This window comes from Nelumbo lutea, chromosome 1 (assembly GCF_056320005.1).
Source record: "Nelumbo lutea isolate HS-2025 chromosome 1, American lotus-T2T, whole genome shotgun sequence".
NCBI classification, from domain to species: Eukaryota; Viridiplantae; Streptophyta; class Magnoliopsida; order Proteales; family Nelumbonaceae; genus Nelumbo; species Nelumbo lutea.
In genome coordinates, this window is record NC_142684.1 from 119,549,130 (window position 1) to 119,572,315 (window position 23,186).

At 43.2% G+C, this 23,186-nt stretch overlaps 1 long non-coding RNA gene across 4 annotated transcripts; it reads right to left on the reverse strand.

Moving 5' to 3' along the window:
- Positions 1–1,035: 1,035 nt before the first annotated feature.
- On the reverse strand, positions 1,036–4,701 carry LOC148877112 (uncharacterized). 4 transcript variants are annotated; one of them, XR_016111334.1, is made up of 4 exons: positions 3,857–4,701; positions 3,263–3,663; positions 1,745–2,017; positions 1,036–1,621 (listed from the first exon to the last, which is right to left on the reverse strand). It is a non-coding gene; the product is annotated as an uncharacterized LOC148877112 (long non-coding RNA). The 4 variants fall into 4 exon arrangements; XR_016111340.1 differs by having other exon boundaries at positions 1,745–2,020; XR_016111346.1 differs by lacking the exon at positions 3,263–3,663.
- Between the last annotated feature and the right edge of the window lie 18,485 nt (positions 4,702–23,186).

The following is a 23,186-nucleotide window of genomic DNA, read 5'->3' on the forward strand; positions in this document are numbered from 1 at the left end:
ACGATCCAATGGCTCTCAAGAAAACTGGTTGCGTGACCACCGAGGTGAAATCAGTTTAGCACAATTTTTGGTGTCCACGGAGTCTATAGATCACGTGACGTCCACGCGTGAACTGTATGCAACTCGGGTTATCCTTGATTGAGCCAAACAGCAAACTGGTCCGACCAATGAACTATCTGACTTGGCGACCTAGACTTCGAGCCAAATCCATCCGTCACGTCGTGAACTCCCCACACCAGGTCAGGACCCCTGGCCTGGGGAGTGGGGGGCAATTGATGGAGGGTGATTTGGCCCGACCTCATAATAGGGGGACACGTGGACATGACTCGACATAAGTAGGGAGCACCCCGAGCTAAGACTCCCAAGAAGGGAGCACCCCGAGCTAAAGACACCTCGAGTTAGGCTCATCAGTCCCCTAACTAGGATCAGTTCGCTCCCGCCTAAACTTAGGCTCAGAGACCCGCCTCGGGGATGCACCTCGGCACATCACCAGTAACTTGGTATAAGGTAGCTCGCGGCAAAGCAGCTCGACATATCATGGAAGATTCACTACTTGACAACCGTACCTGCCAGACTGCACCCACGTCTCTTGCTTGGTGATGCCTGGTAGGATCGTACTCTGCAGCGATTACCTTTGCCTGACAGCACAACTCTGACAGATAACGGCCAACCACGCCAAGCCGTTATCTGATAGCAGATCGCCGTAGCAGAGATTTGGAGGCAATTACACCTGATATGTCAGAATACCACTATATAAGGACCCCAACCCCCAAGGGCGAGGGGATCGTGTGATCATCACTCTTAGCTCTTGATTTCCCTGCACTTCTCTCCCTCTCTCTCACAATTCTCGGTCTAAGTTACTAACTTGATCATCGAAGTATTCCCGCCGGGAGAGCTCCCCGGGGATCCCTCTTCTTCCTCGTAGGTATCTCGTCCGCCGCCAGCTAGGAGTGCAGCCGCCACTAGTTAGGAGTGACCAGATTGAAGCAAGGTATGAAAATCCATGAGCATCAAATAATTAAAATAAGGCTAAGATGACCAAACCAACATGAACACCGCCATGCCGATGCATTCAATCAACCATAATAATAATAATAAGTTCACAAAATTAAGATTTTGATCTATAATGCTTATTTGTTTACACAAACTAGCTAATTAGAACAAATTAACATATATATACATATATATGCATATATAATATATATATATATATATATATATATATATATAGGGAAGTGGGTGTTTAGGTTTTTGTCAAGGAAAGGATGATGCAAATGTATTTGTTGTTTCTGTTCCGAGACAAGTGATCACATACGATTTGTTCGTGCCTCCGGAAAAGAGGGTCCATTACTTCCCTCCCAAAATGACTCTCGAGCAGCGACTCCATTACAGCTCTGACGAATTTCACTGTGCTCTGGCTAATACTTTGGTTGTCCAATATTGTTTTGGTAGAACCATTACTTGTTTCACTGCTCGTAACTCTATCCCAATCGATTTCAAGTATCTCAAGGCGATTTAGAGTGAAAGACCCCTCATTGTGTACAGCCGATGTGAGTTCTTGTGGACTGGGTGAATAGAAGGGGGCGTTGAATGAATCCAACTTCTCCTCCTGGAGAAGACCCTGTTAATTAACCAAGTTTAATTTTCTTAATTAGTACTAGGAATTACATGCAACTCACCATAATCAGGTGGAGAGGCATGTATGTAAGATAAGATAAAAAGGAAAAACAGAAATGAATAATACATTTACAATCATGTCCCTGAAGGCTTGGGCCAAGAGGTCCCATTGTTGGCAACATTCGGGGGAGGTGGGATCGTCACCTGTCCTTCCAAACAATGATATCACCATACGCCCTGCTGGAACTATTTCTTGGGAGCGTGAGTTGAGGAATGATGTAAAATCCTTGTGGAATTGAACGGCGTACGCTTTTAGCACGGACTGTGGACTGGTCTTTGATATGTAGATATTCCCCTTATTTAACTCTCTCATGGCTTTCTTCTCAAGATCTGGAGGCACCTGCTATATTTTTAATTTTTAGTGTTAACCCACCCTTGGCCCTTTTGTCGTTCATCCTTCGGTGTATTCACTATTCAGTTGTATACAATATTATAATATATGAAGACAAACTAAACGTCTCATGCATGTCAATTCAAGTTTTCATCTTTTTATGTAATGCGACGAAGGCAAAAATTAATAGGAAGACTAGCTACCCATGAAGGTGATGGGGTGATTATGAAACTTTCCTTGTTAATTAATAATGTACACTGAAAAGAAAATTATGGTTATTACTAACGTGATTTACATACTTAAGCTAAAAACTATACGGGGAAAGACATAATACCAGCTGTAGTGATTTCACCGATTAACCCCCCACCCATTGTAAATTTTGATAAATACCATCTGATTGGTTGCCACTACTATTCTGCTATATATCATACTCCAAACCCTTTATTAATACATTCCTATAATTTTGGGTACCTATTAAGGCAGTCCCTATAGTTTGCAATTACTCTACTTAATCCACATCTGTCTGATAGAAACATGCATGTGATTAGAAAGCCATTGTATATATATTCGTCTAAGAATGGTAACCTCTTAATTAACACCCCTTCTATAGTTCCCCCAAAACCAAGACATCACAGTAGATAAGTCTCAGCTTTTATATATGGAGAAAACAAAAAGAGTTTTCAGAACAAGAAAGAAAAGTCTTTTAAGCTATGTTCAGTTTGAAGGAAAATGCAAGAAAAGGAAGAGAAAGATAAGGAAATATTTACAAACCTTGTATAGGTTTTTCATCTTTCCCTTCCTTTCCCTATCTTTTCATTCTAACCAAACATAGCCTTATTTACTTTTTCACTTAATTAAAAAAAGAAAATCAACTTTTTCAACAATCAGATTAGAGTGCACATGACAGAACAAAAAAAAAAAAAAAGGTGCTTAGGCTAGAAATGATTAAAAAAAAAAGGCATGGAAAGGAGCTTTTGGACAGTGGTCTTTAACAAGAAAAAGAAAGACTTTTTTAGATAGGCTTTCTGGGTGAGCGGTGAGCCCCAACTCCCCAAATTGGTAGGCACACAGGGTGAGCATATATATACACTGAGTAGGTATTTCAGAAAATTCACAGAGTGTGTTCTTGGATTGGGGCCGGCCGGCCGGCCGACCTTGGAGTTGGGGGATAGCAGCAGATATTTAGATGTGAAGTGAACTCATCAACTCACACAGTAGCTAGGTATTATATATATGCAGCTTAATTAATAATACCTGAGAGAGCTAATGAAGACTGGAGGAAGAATGCACGAAGTGTAGGGTCCTTGTGGGGAATAGCCTCCCATAAAAAGATGCCGGCATCCCTGCAATAAAACATTCCCCCCCCCCCGACTCCGTTGAGGTTTTTAAAGGAGAACAGCGACTGAAATAGCATGTTAAAGTCGTTTCCGGGAAGGTCATTCAAGTAAACAAGTAATTCAGGCGAGGGACAACCCAATCCCAGGCATCTCCTATAAATTCCATCCACAATCGCCTTTGCTGCACACAATGCGTTGGGTTCTGAAGAGCATCCCATGTCCGCTATTTTAAAGCTCACTCGCCTCACACATTTTTTTGAAATCAAACGCCTCTAAAACTTCCTCTATGCCTGCCTTCTCTCTACATATAATCACTTTCTGTCCATGCTCCAAATATAATATATTTTATTAGACACGCGAACGCATATACTACATAAACTTTGCAAGATATGAGCAGCTAATTAATAAATTGAATATATATATATATATATATATATATATATATATATATATCAATTTCTTTTAATTTTCTCCTGGTAAAAAAAACTAATTAAGGATGGTGGAAACTAACCTGGACATTTGAGTTCCTAGCATAATCATCTTCTCCATCTCCTCTCCTATGTGGAATATTTGCGCAACGTCCATCTTGGTGCTTTGGAAAGAAGTTCGTCACTCAGATATTTTCCAGCGCGCTTTCTCTCTCAATATATACACATAGACCACTCGTATCTTCCACCTCTGTTTGGTACCATTACTGTTTTATTCCAATCATACAAATTGATGAGACATATTACATAATATATTTGCGGACACAAATACTAGAACTTGCAATTACGAGAAGCAAGTAATGCCCAAACTTATGCAAACAAAAATTTATTCACGTTCAATCAATGATGTGAATAATTGAAAACAATGTCCTTGCTTGTAGAATTGACAGAAACCTTTTTGATCACAGGAATTTGAAAATCGGAACTTCACGGGTTGATGTGGTAGCAATTTCGGTGCTTCAACAGTTAAAGAATTGGAGCCTTTCTTCTTCCTTCCTTGATCTTGGTGCAGCCTGTTTCTTCTCCTTCTTCTAAAGGAACAACAGTGGTCAGAGACGAACTCGGTGGTTAAAGGAGAGTCGAATTCGGTCCTTCAACAGTTAAAGAATTGGAGCCTTTCTTCTTCCTTCCTTGATCTTGGTGCTGCCTGTTTCTTCTCTTTCTTCTAAAGGAACAGCAGTGGTCGGAGACAAACTCGGTGGTTAATGGAGAGTCAAATTCGGTCCTTCAACAGTTAAAGAATTGGAGCCTTTCTTCTTCCTTCCTTGATCTTGGTGCAGCCTGTTTCTTCTCCTATTTCGAAAGGAACAGCATTGGTCGGAGATGAACTCGGTGGTTAAAGGGAGAGCCGAATGAGAGAAAGACCCCCCCGAATTAGAAAACCCCCATCCCGTTTTATAGTGAAAAGCCCATCCAATTCTTCATTCAGATCTGAACCATGCGTTTAATTTGGGGTACCCACAATCTTGATGATTTAATGTTTAAGGATCTATTGGTAATCTTATTTAAAAGCTTATAAGGAAAGGGGTTGGATTTGTCCCCCTCCTATTTAAAGCCAAGTGCCACTTGGTTTATTTGGAAAGATCCTATAGTGTGAAGATTCTCTCAATTAAGAATTGTATTATTTTGTAGGTTTGTTGGTTTGAGATCTCCAATTACCAAATTGGTGATCTTTGTATAAATTAGGTTGACTGGAAGAGGTTTGCCACCTGTCAATAAATTAGGGCCCGTATAAGGAAGGAAATTCATTAATCAAATTAAGTTAATCTTCTTTGAATCAGCCAACAAAATTTTCCTTTTAACCAAATTGTTAATGGTTGTTAATCAACTGGGCCCCACTAAAATTGATTAGAGAAAATCTCTCTAATTGATTTGAGATCTGTTTAAGAAAGTCTTTCTAATTGCCATTAATGGTGGGCTCGTGTCATTTGAAGATTTCCGTTCATCTCATCGAAAGTATCTTCTTCATCTTCTTCTTCTACAAACGATTGTTCATAGGGTTCAGATTTTTTATTTGATTTGTTTACAGTTGTTCTATCAAACACCTGTTTTACTGTATTTTTATGTCGTCTTTTGTTTTATGCTTGTGGTTATATGGGATAGAACAAATATGTCTTTTGGTGAAACAAAACAAAAAACAGACAAATTAGTAATACATTTAAGTTACTGACCGAAAGTCTTAAGGAGTATTTAGTAATTAATTATTTGTTTTATTAAATTTTTATTAATTATTTTAATCTTTATTTGGTGTTAATTATTTTAATATTATGTATTAGTTATAAATTGTTAATTATTAATGATTGACATTATTAATTATTAGTGTTTTTTATTTTAATATTTTTATTAGTTGTAAATTATTTTGTTTAATTTTTTGTAATTTTTAATTATCAATTATTTTTATTAATTATTGATCATTGATTTTATTAATTATTAAATATTATTTTGAATTTGATAAATTATTTATTTATTTTATATGAAATAGTACAAATTGAACTCAAAATTTCCAAATAGCCTATTTTAAGAGTAAAATAATGAGATCAGAGAATTTTAGATGTTAATGGTTTGATCCAATATAAACAATGTTATCTATTCAAAGCCTCTAAAAAGTAAAAAAACATTTATGACTCATTTCATATTTTCAGACACTTTTAATATTTTTTTAACTTTTCAAACTTTAGATTTCAGATTTATAAAATGCCACTTTAGATAACTCAGCCCAAACTGGCATTTTAGGTTAGTTTAGGCTAACCCTGCCCAAATTGCATCCCTATATTTGTCGAACATGGGATGTGCAGAAACAACTCTATAACAACAAAGGAGGAAAAACTTTGGCTGTTTATATCGGGCTGCTTTAATAACTTGCTGTGAATGACTATCTCATAATAAATGTGGATAAAATAGCATTTACAATCAACACTTTTTTAATTAAAAAGAGAAATCGTGTGTAGTTGGAATAGCCTCCCAAAACTGCCCACCTCCAACAAATATTCACATCTGTGCCCCACAAAGAATCAGCAAATCCAAATTCCAAGGTGAGCATGCCTTATTATATGGGTCCCACAGTGAGAATTTAGATCTTAGAAAATCTCCGTGGACCATGATTTGTCATATTGGGATAAACTGTGAATGTGGACCCAACTAACCCAGTGGGTGAGTTATTGTGGTATCGAAGTTTGGTTAGGTTCTTTTTTTCTTTTGTCTTTGACAAGTAAGGAGGATTTATTAATGGCCGAGAAAGAGGAACAAAGACATCTTAGTGGACATGGGTGCGCAGGAAATAATATCGATTCTCGATTAGCAAAGGACTGGGCCATCTGATTATCATCTCCAGGCTCTAGCTCTTCATCATAAATAAAAGGTAAAGGTGAGATTTCCCACATCGTTACACTAGTGGTGCCTCTATTGTCTGCCACAAAGTATTCGTACACAACTTTCAATTGTGTTTCTACGGTTGGATCCCCTCCTAGTCCTACGGATTTCATCCAATTAAATCCACCTGCCTGATGATTCCTATCTACAACTTAAATGTGAAACCATAATTTCATCAACAGTTAAGGGCAATTTTTAGGGTTTAATATCAATATAAATAATATATTTAAAAAAATTGAAAAACATATTAACTTTTTAAAAATAATATCAATAAAGGACAAAAATACTGTTCATTTTCTTCTTTTTTCCATTTATTCATCCTAGTCACTTCCCACCACCACCTACCACCATTGCTTCCGCCCACCTCTGCCTCCGCCTCCGGCAACGTTGCCAGAGGTGGCCAGAGTTAAAGGTGGCGGTGGTGTCACTGGTGATTTCTCTGTCCAATGCTCCCACCTCCGTCCACCTCCACCTTCTCCGGTAATGAGGCGGCGGTGGTGGGTGGTGGCGCTGGTGATTTCTCTGTCCAACGATGCCACCTCCGCCCACCTCCACCTATCTCCAACAATGAGGCGACGGCGGTGGTGGGTGGTGGCGGACAGCGGCTCTGATGAACAAATAGCAAGAAGAAGAAGATGAACATTATTTTTGCCCTTTATTGATATTATTTTTTAAAATTTTACCTGTTTTAGAAGTTTTTTTAAATATATTACTTTTATTGATATTAAACCCCAAAGGTTGCCCATATATGCTATTAACCCTTCAATAATTCTCCCTTTAGTTTTTGAATAGATGTGTTGACTTAAAGCATTAATTAATTCCAATTTGAAACATGAACACCACGTTTTAAACACGTATGGAACAGATGTGTTTTGCTTTGGTACTTGGGAGGGCTACTAAGATTCTTTGCTGAAGTTTGCATGGGAGTTAGCGAGGTGTTATTTTCTTCAGTAACGTTGAAAGCTAGGTTTGATGGTGATTAATGCTCTTTTTGAGGTGAATGCCTATCCATCACAATAGTTGAGGATGGTTGATATTTTCAGTAACACTTAGTTTTATGACTTGGTTTTTAACACTTTCGATCGTTCTTAGCTTTAGGACTTCAACAGGTCGAGATCGATCTCACCATTACCTTGTACAGAGAGAGAGGGAGTCGATTAGTTTTACCTTGCACAGACTTCAACAGATCGAGATACTTCAGTAGAGAGAGAGAGGGAATCGATTAGTTTTACCTTGCACAGACTTCAACAGATCGAGATACTTCAGTAGAGAGAGAGGGACGAGGGTTTAAAGAGAGGGACGGGGATTTACCAGAGAGAGAGAGGGACGGAGGTTTACCTTGCACAGAGAGAGAGAGAGAGGGATGAGGGTTCACTGACTTCAAGTCAGTGAACGAAAAATTAAAAAACAATAAATTAAAAAAGAATTTATTAAAAAAAAAAGAAAGGATGGGGCACAAAAAATTAAAAAAAAATTAAAAAACAATAAAAACACCTACCACCACTGCCCGCCACAATTAAGGGCAACTTTTAGGGTTTAATATCAATAAAAACAATATATTAAAAAAAATTCAAAAACAGGTTAACCATAGCGGCTGCCCGCCACCACCTACCACCACTGCCTCCGCCCACCTCTACTTCTGCCTCCGGCAATGTTATTGGAGGTGGCCAGAGGTAGAAGTGGCGGCGGTGGCGCTGGTGATTTCTCTGTCCAACGCTGTCACCTCTGCCCACCTCCACCTATCTCTGGCAATGAGGTGGCGGTGGTGGGCGGCAGCGGACAGCGGTGGCGGGTGGTGGCGGACAGCGGCTCTGATGAACAAATAGCAAGAAGAAGATGAACATTGTTTTTGCCCTTTATTGATATTATTTTTAAAAATTTGACCTGTTTTAGAAAATTTTTTAAATATATTACTTTTATTGATATTAAACACCAAAAGTTGCCCATATATGCTATTGACCCTTCAATAATTCTCCCTTTTGTTTTTGAATAGATGTGTTGACTTAAAGCATTAATTAATTCCAATTTGAAACATGAACACCACGTTTTAAACACGTATGGAACAAAAGTGTTTTGCTTTGGGACTTGGGAGGGCTACCAAGATTCTTTACTGAAGTTTGCATGGGAGTTAGCCAGGTTTATTTTCTTCACTAACGTTGGAAGCTAGGTTTGATGGTGAGTAATGCTCTTTTTGAGGTGAATGCCTATCCATCACAATAGTTGAGGATGGTTGATATTTTCAGTAACACTTAGTTTTATGACTTGGTTTTGCACTCTTTGGATCGTTCTTAGCTTTAGGACTTCAACAGGTCGAGATTGATCTCACCGTTACCTTGTACAGAGAGAGAGGGAATCGATTAGTTTTACCTTGCACAGACTTCAACAGATCGAGATACCTCAGTAGAGAGAGAGAGGGACGAGGGTTTAAAGAGAGGGACGGGGGTTTACCAGAGAGAGAGGGATGGAGGTTTACCTTGCACACAGAGAGAGAGAGAGAGGGACGAGGGTTCACTGATTTCAAGTCATGAGGACTCGAGCTTGAACGAAGAATAAAAGAAAGGATGGGGCACAAAAAATTTTTTCTGAGACCCAAATTTCATTATGGGAAGAATGAGTCTCTCAGCAATAAATGAATATTCAAACACATACATCCCATTCATTCTTGCCCATTCTTTTTCAGAATCGGCAAGAATTAAAAGAATGAGGCCACTGGCAGCGAACCAAACATGGCCTTATTTTAAGCCCAATAAATGTTAAAATTTATTGCTATATGGTGCTACATAATCCGAGGGTAGGAATGGCAATTTTCCCTATCTCTGTCGATTATCTGGCCTCCCCAGTCAGGCAGAGATCGGGGCGGGAACGTATAAAGAGTGAAGCCCACACCCCACCCCGACCCTGATTGTATATATTAAATACTAGCAAGGACCTGTGCGATGCACGGGATTTGTTAAGTTAAAGATGAAACATGTAAGAGTATACAATCATTTTATATAATAATTAATAATCATCTATATTTTATATACTACTTTTAATATTTTGTTTATAATACAAAAATAACAATAATTAATTTTAGATAGGGTTGTTTATTTTTTTCCCATTTCTCTTGTCCCCGTGGGGATCTGCCCCGAATGGGGCAAGGATAGGGATGATTTTCCCTCAACGGGAACGAAGATGGGAAAATTTTCATCCTCGTTGGTGGGGATGATGTAGGGACGGGGAGAGCACTCCCTACCCCACATGGACCCCGATCCCCACCTCATGGGATCTCGACTAATATATATATATATATATATATACATTTACACACGCATACATCTATATGTCAGTATTTTTAAAAATATGGTTGAATATTGTCTAATAGGATTGTAAATTTTAATTATTTTATTTTTATTTTAAAAATAAAATATAAAACAAAAACATAATGATTGACATTATAAAGAATCACAAGCGGAGATCTTGTGGAGACGGGAATGGGGATAATTTTGTCCCCATTAGCGGGAATGGGGACGGGGACATGGATGGAGAGAGGCTCCTCATCCCCACCTTACCCCGTTGCCATTCCGAATCAAACTAATGAAACTGACCAACCCGATTTCTAGTATTTCCAATCGCCTTTGGTTCAACAATTTCCTGACCCGATTGGGTTGGATCAATTTCTCTTTAGCCACTTGTAAACTGACAAAAATCGAACAACCCGACCATAGATATATATATTAATATTTTTTTAATATGGGAAAGTGTGAAATTTCAATATTTCTTATGCTAAAATAGTTTATTTCATTAATTTATTTTTTAAATTTATGTTTTAAATAATGCCATTGTAATTGATGGAGGGTGATTTGACCCGACCTCATCATAGGGGGACACATGGGCATGACTCAGCATAAGTGACAACTCAGCACGACCAGTCTGCTAAGGTCCAGCGCGGCAGCTTGGTACAAGGTGACACTCCGGTTACCTCGAGCTCTCCCCTAGGGGGAGGAGTGTATTGAGGTCCCTCCAGGTGAGGAGTCCCGATCTCCTCCCAAGTGAAGGAGCCCCTGAGCTCCACATCAATAAGGGAACACCCCGAGCTAAGATTCTTCCAAGGAAATGTCTTGAGCTAAGGTTCTTTCAAGCCCGGACTCTCTCGAGCTCAAGGCACTTCGGGATGAGCTCAGGAGCCTTCTAAAGTTTATTCCTGCTCAAACCTAAGTAGGCCACCTCGAGTAGAAGCACCTCGATACGGCACCTACAGTTCGGTGCAAGGCAGCTCACAAGAAAACAACTCAATGTATCACAGGAAGATCTCCTGTCTAACAATCGTACCTACCAAACCTGGAGCCCTGCACCCATGTCTCTCGCCAGGCGGCGTCGTGCCTGTCAAACCTGAGAGGTGTCCCCCGCTTGGTAGGGCCGTACCCTGCAACAGTAACCTGCGCAGCCCTGGTAAGTTACGGCTGTGGTAGAGAATTTGAGGCGGTTATGTCAGATTTGAAAGAGCACCGTTATATATGAACTCCGACCCCCAAAGAGCAGGGGTAATTGCAAACTACGCATCTCCACTCTTAGCTTACTTCTCTGCAACCCTCTTTCTCAAATCTCCAAGTTCTAATTTAAGCATCGGAGTGTTCCCGCCAGGAGAGCTCCCCGGGAATCCTTCACCTTCTTCCTCGCAAGTATCTTATCCGACACCAGCTAGGAGCACAGCCTCTGCCAACTAGGAGTGAGCAGATTGCACAAAATCAATTGGCGTCGTCTGTGGGAATTGCTTTGAAAATCCTTCTTCCACCAAGTTTTGCAACCTCAGTATCCATGGCTTCCTCCAGCAACACCAAACGTAACTCAGGTGCAAACACTTCCCCTGAACCTCAACTCCCTCTAGTGTGCGTTGGACAAATCACCCTTCCTCTTTCTGTGGATTGGGTCCCGAAGCTGAATGTGCCTTAGATCGCGGCACCGGTGAGTGCTCCGCTCCCCTCCGCAGTAAGCACCACTTTCACTAAGCCTTCTCTTCCCCCACTATCTGGACCAAACCAGCTTGAAGATCTTATGCATTGCATGCGAGCCATACAAGCTCAAGTACAACAAGTCCAACAACTTCAGTTGTACCAGCAGCAAGCTCTACACCAATGTATACCAGCAGCAATATCAGCAGCAGTCCCCCATGTTGCCTCTGAACCAGCCGTCAATTCCACCACGACACCTGGTCCCACAGCAGACTAAGCCTCGCCGCCGGAATGAACGCCCCTCTCGCCGGGGAGAGACCTCCCAGGCCCAGAATCCTCCCAAGAGCAAAGTCTCATCCTGCAGCAAAAGGGAATATCCAGTCACACCCACCTCTCTGCGCACGGTCAAGTTGGGGAACTCAGCCTCCCAGACCCGCATCACCTCAGCTTTCTGAGTTCATGGCCCCACTCCTTGAGAACTGATTTGAAGTCTTGGCCGCGGACTCCAAGCAAGGACCGATCCATAGTCGTCATCAGCAGTCCGAGCCACTCCCTGCAAGAACCGTTCCGAACAACATAGAATCAAGTAGCACCAATGCAGAGCTCGTGAAGAAGTAGAGAAGACGTCGCCAAGCTCGCCGAACTATGACACACCACTTGCCCGAACACAAAGAAAAAGAAGAGGTGAGCTTGGGCGAAATGAAAACCACTCTACTCCTCTCTGTACCATCCCCTCTATCTCCTGAACTCTTGGTCGTCCCGATGCCCAAGGACTTCAAATCACCTCCCCTGGATAAGTATGATGGATCGTTTGACCCGAATGATCACGTGGATGCCTTCCAGTCGCAGATGCACTTGGCAAGGGCAAGCGAGTCCTGCATGTGCATGGCCTTCTCTACCACTTTCAGAGGAGTAGCTCGCACATGGTACAGGAACCTCACGCCCGGGACAATAAAAAGTTGGGCGCAGTTTGTGCAGGTCTTCACCTCCCACTTCGTCACCAGCAAAAGATGCTCGAGAACCCAAGAAAGTCTCATCGGCATAGTCCAGAAGGAAGGGGAGTCTATCTGCAGCTACATCGAGCGGTTTAATGATGCTTGTCTACAGATACCCATCCTGGACCCTATAGTGCGCCTCACAGCAGCCAAGAGAGGCATAACACATAAGGAGTTTAAGTGGCATGTAGTTGTTAACTGGCCTAAGACTGTAATCGAGTTCCACAAGCTCGCAGACCAGTTCATAGGAATGGAGGAGGAGAGTAACTAGAAGAATGAAAGTTTTCCTGAAAAGAGGAAAAGAGAAGTTGAGTCCTCGATTCATGGGGACAACAAGAAGAAAGACCCAGCTCGGGGAGGAAGGCCAGGTCAGCCTTTCCAAGCTCCTCCAATAGAGAGGACTGACTATACACCAGTAAACGCAAAGCGGGTCGAGATTCTCATGGCGATCAAGGACGCCCCATACGTGAAGTGGCCAGCTCGACTGAGAGGGGACCCGAGTCTTAGAATTAAAAATTTGTATTGTAATTTTCATAAAGATCACAGTCATAATACCAAAAGTTGTAAGAACCTTCGCGATGAGATAGAAGATCTCATCCGTCGCGGGTATTTATGAAATTTTGTACAGAATGATAATAAAACAAGTTGATAGGGCAAGCAAGGCAACACAGACGCCCCCGAGTCTAGAAGCAGGCAAGGCGAGCAGCCGTAGAGGCCACCCCCCAAAGAAAGGCTAGTTCAGGGGACCATACACATGATCACCTAAGGATCGATTGTTGCGGGCTGCACTTCGGTCGCAGCTCGGACCTCAACTCATGAGATCGGAAGGGAAGAAGCATAACCCCCCGAAGCGGCCAAGGACAAAGGAACTGATCTTCTTCACTGAGGATGACGCGCACGGAGTCCACTACCCTCACAACGACGCGATTGTCATGAAGATAAGGATCAATGATTTTGAGGTGAGGCGTGTCCTCGTCGACTCCGGTAGCTCGGCAGACATCCTCTTCAAAGCTGCGTTCAACTAGCTTCAGCTCCAAGAGAGCGACCTCAAGCCCACAAGTACTCCCTTGGTGGGCTTCAGTGGAGAGAAGCAGGCCCTTGGGGAGAATCACTGCAGTTGTGAAGGTCGGCACCTGGCCTAGCATAGTGAGACTCAGCCACGGCTTTTTGGTGGTCGCAACTCCCTCCCCTTCCAACGCCATAATAGGTTAGCCCATAACCTATGCTCTATGTGCAAAGGTCTCCACCTATTATTTGGCAATGAAGTTCCCCACAACTTCGGAGTTAGGGTAGCGTGAGGCGATCAACTCAAGTCCTGCAAGTGCCGCTCTCAAAGGAAAAGCCAAGGTGGCAGATGACCTCGAGCTGGAGCGACCTGCGGAGCATTGCGAAGAGCGAGCTGCACCTACGGAAGAGACTATTTCCGTGCCAACTTCAACAGAGGACCCAGCTCGAACACTCCAGATTGGCGCTTCAGTCGAGGAGCCTCTGCGATCTCAACTGGTAAGTTTCTTACTTAGAAACTTAGATGTTTTTCCATGGTCCACGGCAGAGGTGCCCGGCATAGACCCTAACATCATCACTCACAAGCTGAACACTGATCCTGTAGTTAGGCCCGTTAGATAGAAGAAACGCAACCTAGCTCCAGATCATTGGAGAGTAGTTGACGAGGAGGTCGGGAAGCTCCTTGCAGCTGATTTTATCAGGGAAGTCCATTGCCCGAGCTGGGTGGTCAACCTTGTTTTGGTAAAAAAGGCTAATGGTAAATGGCGCATGTGCGTCGACTATACCAACCTGAATTGGGCTTGCCCGAAGGACTGCTTCCCACTCCCCAGGATCGACCGTTTGGTGGATGCGACCTCAGGGCATGAGTTGCTGAGCTTCTTGGACGCCTATTCGGGCTACAACCAGATCGGAATGGACCCTGCTGATGAAGAAAAAACAGCCTTTATAACCGAGCTCGGCTTGTACTGCTACAAGGTCATGCCCTTCGGACTGAAAAATGTCGGGGCAACATTCCAAAGACTTGTAAACAATTTGTTTGAGTCATTGATCAGCAAGAAAGTAGAATGCTATGTAGATGACATAGTCATCAAAACTCAGTTTTCAACTGATTTAATAAAGGACTTACAATCTATCTTTGAAATCTTGCGTAAATTTAACATGAAATTAAAACCAAACAAATGCATTTTCGGTATCACCTCGGGTAAATTCCTACGTTACACCATCAACTAACGTGGCATTGAGGCTAACCTTAAAAAAATTAGGGCAATCTTAGATATGAGACCACCCCGAAAATTGAAGGAGGTTCAGAGGTTGAATGGCCGCATAGCCGGCCTGAGCCGCTTCATGTCCAGATGAGTAGATCGTTGTTTGCCTTTCTTCAAGGCAATTAAAAGCAAATGATTCAAATGGACCGAAGACTGTCAGATCGCCTTTGATGAGCTCAAAAAGTACCTTGCCCACATCCTAACCTTGACCCGGCCCGAGGTCGGAGATACTTTGGATCTATATCTTTCTGCGAGTGATGAGGTAGTCAGCTCGGTACTAATAAAAGGGGTAGATTGGGTCCAATGGCCTAACTACTATGTTAGCAAAGTGTTGCAGGGGTAGAAATAAGGTACCCTGAGATCAAAAAGTTGGCGTATGCTCTAGTTATTACAGCTCAGAAGCTTCATCTGTACTTCCAAGCTCATATTATCGTTGTTCTCACCAATAAGCCTCTGAGGCAAGTCTTGCTCAAGCTCAAGGTGTCTGGTAGGTTGACGAAGTGGGCCAACGAGCTCAACGATTATGACATCCAGTACAAACCACGAACTGATATCAAGGCCCAAGCCTTGGCTGACTTTGTCACAGAATGTAGTTTTAGCACTGAAGTCCCCAGGCCGGACGAGCTTGAGCATCGTGAGGTAACAACCAGCGCGGCTTCTCTCCTAGTTAGATTAAACCCAAATTGGGATCAGGAGCCTTGGATCCTTCACATGGATGACTTATCAAATCAGTAGGGCAGTGGGGCTGGAATCATTCTGTATGGGCCAAATGGTGTGAAACTGGAGTACACGCTACGCTTTGAGTTCGCTGCATCTAACAATGAAGCAGAATACGAGGCGTTAATAGCCGGGCTAGCTCTAGAAAATGAAGTGAAAGCCAAGCACATCATCATCTGTAATGACTCCCAACTCGTGGTCAACTAAGTCACAGGTGAATATGAAGCTCGCGAGCCAACCATGGTCGCCTACTTAGCCAAAGTAAGAGAGGCTCTACTCAACTTCCAGTCCCACTTCATCAAGCAAATCTCGAGATCTAAGAACGCTGAGGCCGATGCCTTGTCTCGACTAGCCAGCACAAGTGATAATACCACGAGAACCGTGCACATAGAGAACTTGCCTCGGCCTAGCATTCTCGGGGGGGCAGAGGGGGTCGGTCCTATCATACAAGTAGAGTCGAGCTGGATCGATCCACTCACGAGCTTCTTGCTACATGGGACCCTCCCTACAGACCGTAATGCTGCTAGAAGGGTAGAGCGCCAGGCTGCAAAATACGTCATGATAGACGAACGGTTGTATCGAAGATCTTACACCCCTATATGCGCTACTTGCAACCTTTCGAGGCCGAGCTCGTGCTTTGCGACACTCATGAGGGCCTGTGCGGTAGACACTTGGGGGGTAGGGCCCTTGCCCAAAAAGCACTAGGATAGGGATATTATTGGCCAACGATGAAAGCAAATGTGATTGAGTTCGTTAGAAAGTGCGACAAATGTCAGAAGAACGCCAACATCCACCACCAGCCTGCTGCTGATCTAAAATACCTCACCGGCCCTTGGCCCTTCGCACAATAGGAGATTGATATACTCGGACATTTCCACTAGCGACAGGACAGAGGAGGTTTAGTGGTAGCAGTTGATTATTTCACTAAGTGAGTGGAGGTCGAACCTCCCACAACGATCACAACGCGGAATGTGCAGAACTTCTTCTGGAAGATTATATTTTACCATTTTGGACTACTCTGAATACTCATCTCTAACAACGGCAAGCAGTTCGGGGACATTAAATTCGAGAACTGGTGCAAAGGTATGGGAATACAACATAATTTTACCTCGATGGTGCATCCTCAAGAGAATGGTCAAGCGGAAGTCACAAGCAGAGCCATTCTCCGTAGACCGAGCTAAGGGACTGTGTGTAGACGAGTTGCCCAGTGTACTATGGGCTTATCGAACCACGGTGAAGACCGCAATAGGAGAAACCCACTTCAACCTCACATACAGCACCTAGGCAGTCATTCCAGCCGAGATTGAGGTCCCCATGCTACGTCTGGAAGCGTACGATGACGAGACAAATAGAGACGAGCTACACACCAACCTCGACCTACTTGACGAAGTACGGGACCTCGCATACATTAGGACCGCGGGCTACCAACAGAGAGTAGCTCGATACTATAACGCTAGAGTCAAGAGGCGGAACCTCCGCATCAGAGACCTGGTCCTTCGTAAAGTCATGGTACCTGAGCCCGATGTTGGTAAGCTCAGGCAAAATTGGAAGGACCCTACCAAGTAAAGCGGCTGCTCGGGGAAGGAATGTATGAGCTCGAAACCCTAGAAGGGAAGTAGGTACCTCGAGCTTGGAATTTGTCAACCTAAGGCAATATTACCTATAATTACCGAACTCTAGAGGAGTGGACTATAAAATCGCTCCCCCAGCATAAGGGCCAAAAAGCCAAGCTAAAGACCTCAGCGCCCAATTGCCTCTTCAGCATGGGCGAACTCCAGAGGAGTAGACTATTAAGTCACTCCCCTAGCCTAAGGGCCAAAAATCCGAGCTAAAGACCTCGATGCCCAGTTGCCTCTTTGGCATGGGCGAACTCTAGAGGAGTGGACTATTAAGTCACTCCCCCAGCCTAAGGGCCAAAACGCCGAGCTAAGGACCTCGGCGCCCAGTCGCCTCTTCGGCATGGTCGAACTTAGGGGAGTAGACTATAAGTTGCTCCCCCAGCCTAAGGGCTAAATTGCCGAGCTAACGAAAGACCTCCGCACCATACAAGACCTAGTTGCCTCATTGGCATAGGCTAAGTACTGGTAATGACTAAGGCGCAAACAGTTCGGGCATATACCCTACTATGATTGCTCGCCTCGGTGTACATCGTAAGGTTACCCCTACTAAGTACTGGGAGACATTTCGGGGTAACAACAGTTGAGAAACCTCCACTTCGGGTACTTAGCTCGATAGCTCAACAATTCGAGGTAAAATAATTACTTCGGCTAATAAAGTAAATTGCACAACACTTGGTAAAATGTGTATTTTCATTACAAAATGTATTTCATTACAAAAAATTTTATAAAAAGAGGAGGAAAAACTGAGCTCACAGGCTCAAAGTACAAGGATTGTTCGAACTACTTGGACTTCTCGCCTGGGGCCTCCGTAGAAGTATCGGCCTGGTTGGCAGCCTGGTTAGTAGCGTCGACCTCCCTGATGTCTTCGTCACCCTCCTCTTCAGAGTATGGGTCTTTGGCGGCTTGACGGGCTACCTCTCCTGTGATTTGCGAGGTGGTGATGGCGCTCACATCGAGCTGTGGGAACTCGTGCTTGATCAACCATCGACTGAGCTTGAAGCCTTTGCGGTAGGCATCCACCATCACCCCGTCAAACTCTTCAGACATAACATACTCTTGAACGACCTTGACCTCAGTTCGCTCCTTAATGTCAGCTTCAAGGTTCTCGACCTAACGCTTCAGAGTTGTCTTCTCGCACAACAATTCCTCCTTCTCACGCAACAACTACTCCCTCTTGCGTAACCATTCCTCCTTCTCTGACCTCAGAGCTAGCACATCGCCCTCCAGCCCATGGGTTTGGCAACGAGCTTGCTCCAGTTTGGTGTGAGCTGCACGGGCTGAATCCTTGACAGCCCGAGCTCGCTTCAAGTGCCCCTCAGATTGGAGGGTCAGGGCGTGCACGGTGGAGTTCACCTACCAAAAGAATGTCAGTTAGTACCAGTAAAGCAACAAGTATAGAAGTTACAAGTACAACGAGACTTACCACCATGGAATGGGTAGCCGCTCGAGCTCCAAGCTGGGAAGGCGTTAGCTCGGCCCATTCAAAGACCTCTTCGGGATACGCAACCCCCTTGCTCTTCCAAAGGCTGCACTGCGGGTTTAGAATGCTCTGAGTTGTTCCCTCACTTCCTGAGGTAGAGACAGGAGCGGGCTTTGTAGTAGCCTCAGAAGCAGGCTCTGTAGTCTCGGGAATGGGCTCCACAGTCGCCTCAGGCCCTCGAGGTGGAAGGTTCTCTGGCTCCTCCAAGTCAATCACTAGAGCATTAGTAGGCAGCTCGGGCTCAGGAGTAGGAGCCTGCGGAGATTCATTGCGAGCTCTCTTCGCAGCTTGCTTCTTTTCCCCTTCATCTTTCCGAAGAGATTTTCCGCACTGAATCGCTCCATAGGACCTATAACAGAGTTCGCCTTCAGTAATGCTACCAAGAAGTAGAAACTAGCTACTGAGAAAAATACTAACTCTACACAAGGCGACCTACCGGGTCTCAGGCCGGCCTCGATGAGCTTGTTATCGGCGAGGTAGTCCTTGTAGTCAAAGCCGAGCTCGCCTAAGACTGAAGTATCTCGCTTGTACCCCGATCCAGCCTAACACCAGATTCTTGAATGGCCACCGTCCAGTGAGTAGGGAAGGGCCACTCCGTAGAGTTACGAACTACAAAATAGTCTCGTTTTCAGGCCAGGACTTTACTGGGAAGCTTATGTAACAACTTGAAGCCCAGGCGGGGGGACAGGTAGTAGGTCCACCTGTGCTTGGGGAGAATGCTAGATGCATTCTTCTTTATTGACAAGATAGAAGAAAAATATCAAGATCAAGGGGAACGACGTAGTCGAAACAGAGGGAAATTGTATCGACCACATTCCAGAAAGAGTTCGGGTGGAGTTGATCTATGGTTACATCGAAGTGATTCAACACTTCAACAATGAGAGGGTGTAGTGGAAGGCGGAGCCCAACCGCGAGCTGTTCCCCGAAAATCAGGATCTCGTCACGACCATGCTCCCAGGGAAAGTTGCCCGCAGGAAGATGGTAGGTGTACTCCCTAGGAAGGTTGTACCAGGCTATCAAGCTCCTAAGCTTGTCTACCGTCATGGTGGAAGGACCAAACTTGTCTGGTATCCGACCTCGATTAGAGGTAGATGCCGGGTTACCCGAGGTCTTACGCACCTCATTGGTGGAATGTGATTCGGAGGCACCTACTTGAGCCGAGGTACCCACCTTGGGCTCATCTAAGAGACTATTTGCCTGAGTCGAGGCACCTACCACGGGCTCATCTAAGAGGTTGTCAAAGCTATGATCGGACATAGCTACGAACTGGAAAATGAACTAAAGGAAACTAGCTACGAAATCAAAATTGAAGACTGGAAACGAGCTGAAAGAAGGAGCTAGGGAGACTCACTAAAGAAAAAGCAACCGAGCCAGGAAGAGAGACGAATTGGAGAACCCAAGCTGAGGACTTTAGACGCAACCTCCAAACGAGTGATAGTGAACTTATGGCGGAGAAAATGATGGGGGTCCCCCCTATTTATAGCCGTTATGCCCGAGATTCAACAGTTGAGATCAAGACGATCTAACGGCTCTTAAGAAAATCGGTTGTGCGACCCTCGAGGCAAAAACAGTTTAGCGCATTTTTTGACATGCACGGAGTCTATAAATCACGTCACGTCCACGCGTAAACTGTATGCGACACGGGTTATCCTTGATTGAGCCAAACAGCGAACTTGTCCGGTCGGCGAACTCTGACGAGGTAGCTTAGACTTCGGGCCAAATCCACCCATCATGGCGTGAACTCCGCACACCAGGTCAGGATCCCTGGCTTGGGGAGGGGGCAATTGATGCAAGGTGATTTGACCTGACCTCATCATAGGGGGACACGTGGGTGTGACTCAGCATAAGTGACAACTCAGTGCGACCAGTCTACCAAGGTCCAGCACAGCAGCTCGGTACCAGGTGATGCTCTGGTTACCCCAAGCTCTCCTCTATGGGGGGAGGGGAGCGTCCTGAGGTCCCTCAAGGTGAGGAGTCCCGATCTCCTCCCGAGTAAAGGAGCCCCCAAGATCCTCCTCAGTAAGGAGCCCTCGAACTCCACCTCAAGAAGGGAACACCCCTAGCTAAGATTCTTCCAAGGAAACGTCCCGAGCTAAGATTCTTTCAAGCCCAAACTCTCCCGAGCTCAAGGCACTTCGGGATGAGCTCGGGAGTCCCCTAAAGTTTATTCCTACTCGAACCTAAGTAGGCCACCACAGGTAGAAGCACCTTGATACGACACTTGCAGTTCAGTGCAAGGTAGCTCGCAAGAAAACAACTCGGTGTATCACAGGAAGATCTCCTGTCTGACAACTGTACCTACCAAACCTGGAGCCTTGCACCCACGTCTCTCGCCAAGCGGTGTCGTGCCTACCAAACCTGAGAGGTGTCCCCTGCTTGGTAGGGCCGTACCCTGCAACAATAACCTGCGCAGCCCTGGTAAGTAATGGCTGTGGCAGAGAATCAGAGGCAGTTATGTCAGATTTGACAGAGCACCGTTATATAAGAACTCCGACCCCCAAAGAGCAGGGGTCATTGCAAACTACGCATCTCCACTCTTAGCTTACTTCTCTACAACCCTCTTTCTCAACTTTCCAAGTTCTAATTTAAGCATCGGAGTGTTCCCGCTTGGAGAGCTCCCCGGGAATCCTTCACCTTCTTCCTCGCAGGTATCTTGTCCGGCGCCAGCTAGGAGTATAGCCTCTGCCAGCTAGGAGTGACCAGATTGCGCACCATCAGTAATATTTTTTAAATTTTAAACTTAATTTTTAAATTTAACTTTTTAAGTTTAATTTTTTTAACCAACTGACCAAACCGAAAATTGACCCAAACCGATATAACCAGAGTGACCAACCCCCCAACCTGACCAGGTTGATTTGGTTGGTCAAACAACCTACAACTTAACCGAACCTACTCGTCAACAATAGTTTAATCTCCAATAATTATTAAAAATTTATAGCAAAAATACACAATAGATTAAATTTAAAAGCAAAATAAAAGTCGTTTAAACTCCAATAATTATTCAAAAATTTCTATTAAATAACATAAGAAAAATAGATTTATACATAATTATTTAAAATATATTTATTGCAAAAAACAACAAATAATTAATAAATTATGATATATATTAATTTTAGTATAGATAAATATATAAAAAATAAAGATTATGTTTTTAAAATTATTATTAGTAAACAATAATTTTTTGAAAGTTTTTTTCTAGAATTATTTATTGGTATAAATGAAATTAGTTATTTATAATATTATTTATTTATTTATTGAAATAATATCATTGTTTAAATTTTAAAATATTAATTACTTATTGAATTTAATAATCCATAAAATTATAGTACTAGTAATACATAATTTTGTTATTTTAACTATTTAAAATCTAATTATGTTAAATATGGGCCACCACCTAGATCTTGATCTAGTTAGTGAGTTTTCGAAGGGAGGTTGCCCCTCTTGCCAAGGTTCGTGGTCGGATCTGGCCTGGGCACTTATGCCATCCAAAGCCATCCCTAGCCAAGGTGCCAAGCTGATGCTGGGTGCCCAAGGCATGTCCGAGTATGCTTTGAAGTGAATCCAGCTAGCTAGGTGCAAACACGTCGCTACCTATGTGACATTGAATTGTTATACAATGGTTTGATGGTGCCACATGGTCACTGGAGGGCCAAATTGCTCCTCATTAATTAATATTTTAATTAATTATCAATTTTTAATAATTATTGATTTCATAATTAATTTTTGAAAAACTTTGAAATTAAATGACCAAAATCAGTAATTTTTAGTAATTAAATTTTCCAATTTACTAAAACAATGAAAAATTATAGTTTAGGTGTTGATATTTACTGAATAATATTATATAAAATCAGTAACTATTGAAAATATCAAAGATATTTTACAAATTAGTTTAACTACCCAAATTAATTCAACCACGTCTTTTTTGGTTTTTAGATGGTTTATTGGGCATGCATGTAATATAAATTAAGAGGTGCTTAAGGAGGAATTTTAAGTGGAAGAGATAATTTAGGAGAAATTTTAGAAGGTTGGCTAAGTGTTTTGAAACATGAGAGAGAGAGAGAGAGGGATTTTAAAACAGAGATTATCGCAAAGAGTTTTCTAAGTTACTGGGTTTTCTTCCTAAAATAAAGTTAGTGGTTTTTCTTCCTAAATTAATGGGGCAAAAAAGGGGGAGATTGGAATGCGAGGTGGCAAATTCATGGGTTTCTAGAGGGAACTTTGCACCCATTACAAAAAAAATTGGGCTTTAGTTGACCTTTTTTTATAGATGTTTAAAGAAATCACTATTAAAGATCTATTTTTTTACGACCCTAAACTTTAAAATTGTACGAAAGGCAGATTTTTGCAACGGTTATAAATAACTGTTGTGAAACGTAATTATTCACGACATTAATTCCTCACATTTTACGACGTTTGTACTCAGCGTCGTAGAAAACTATTTCCCGCCATCACTCCTTTCGCGCCACAGGTTTT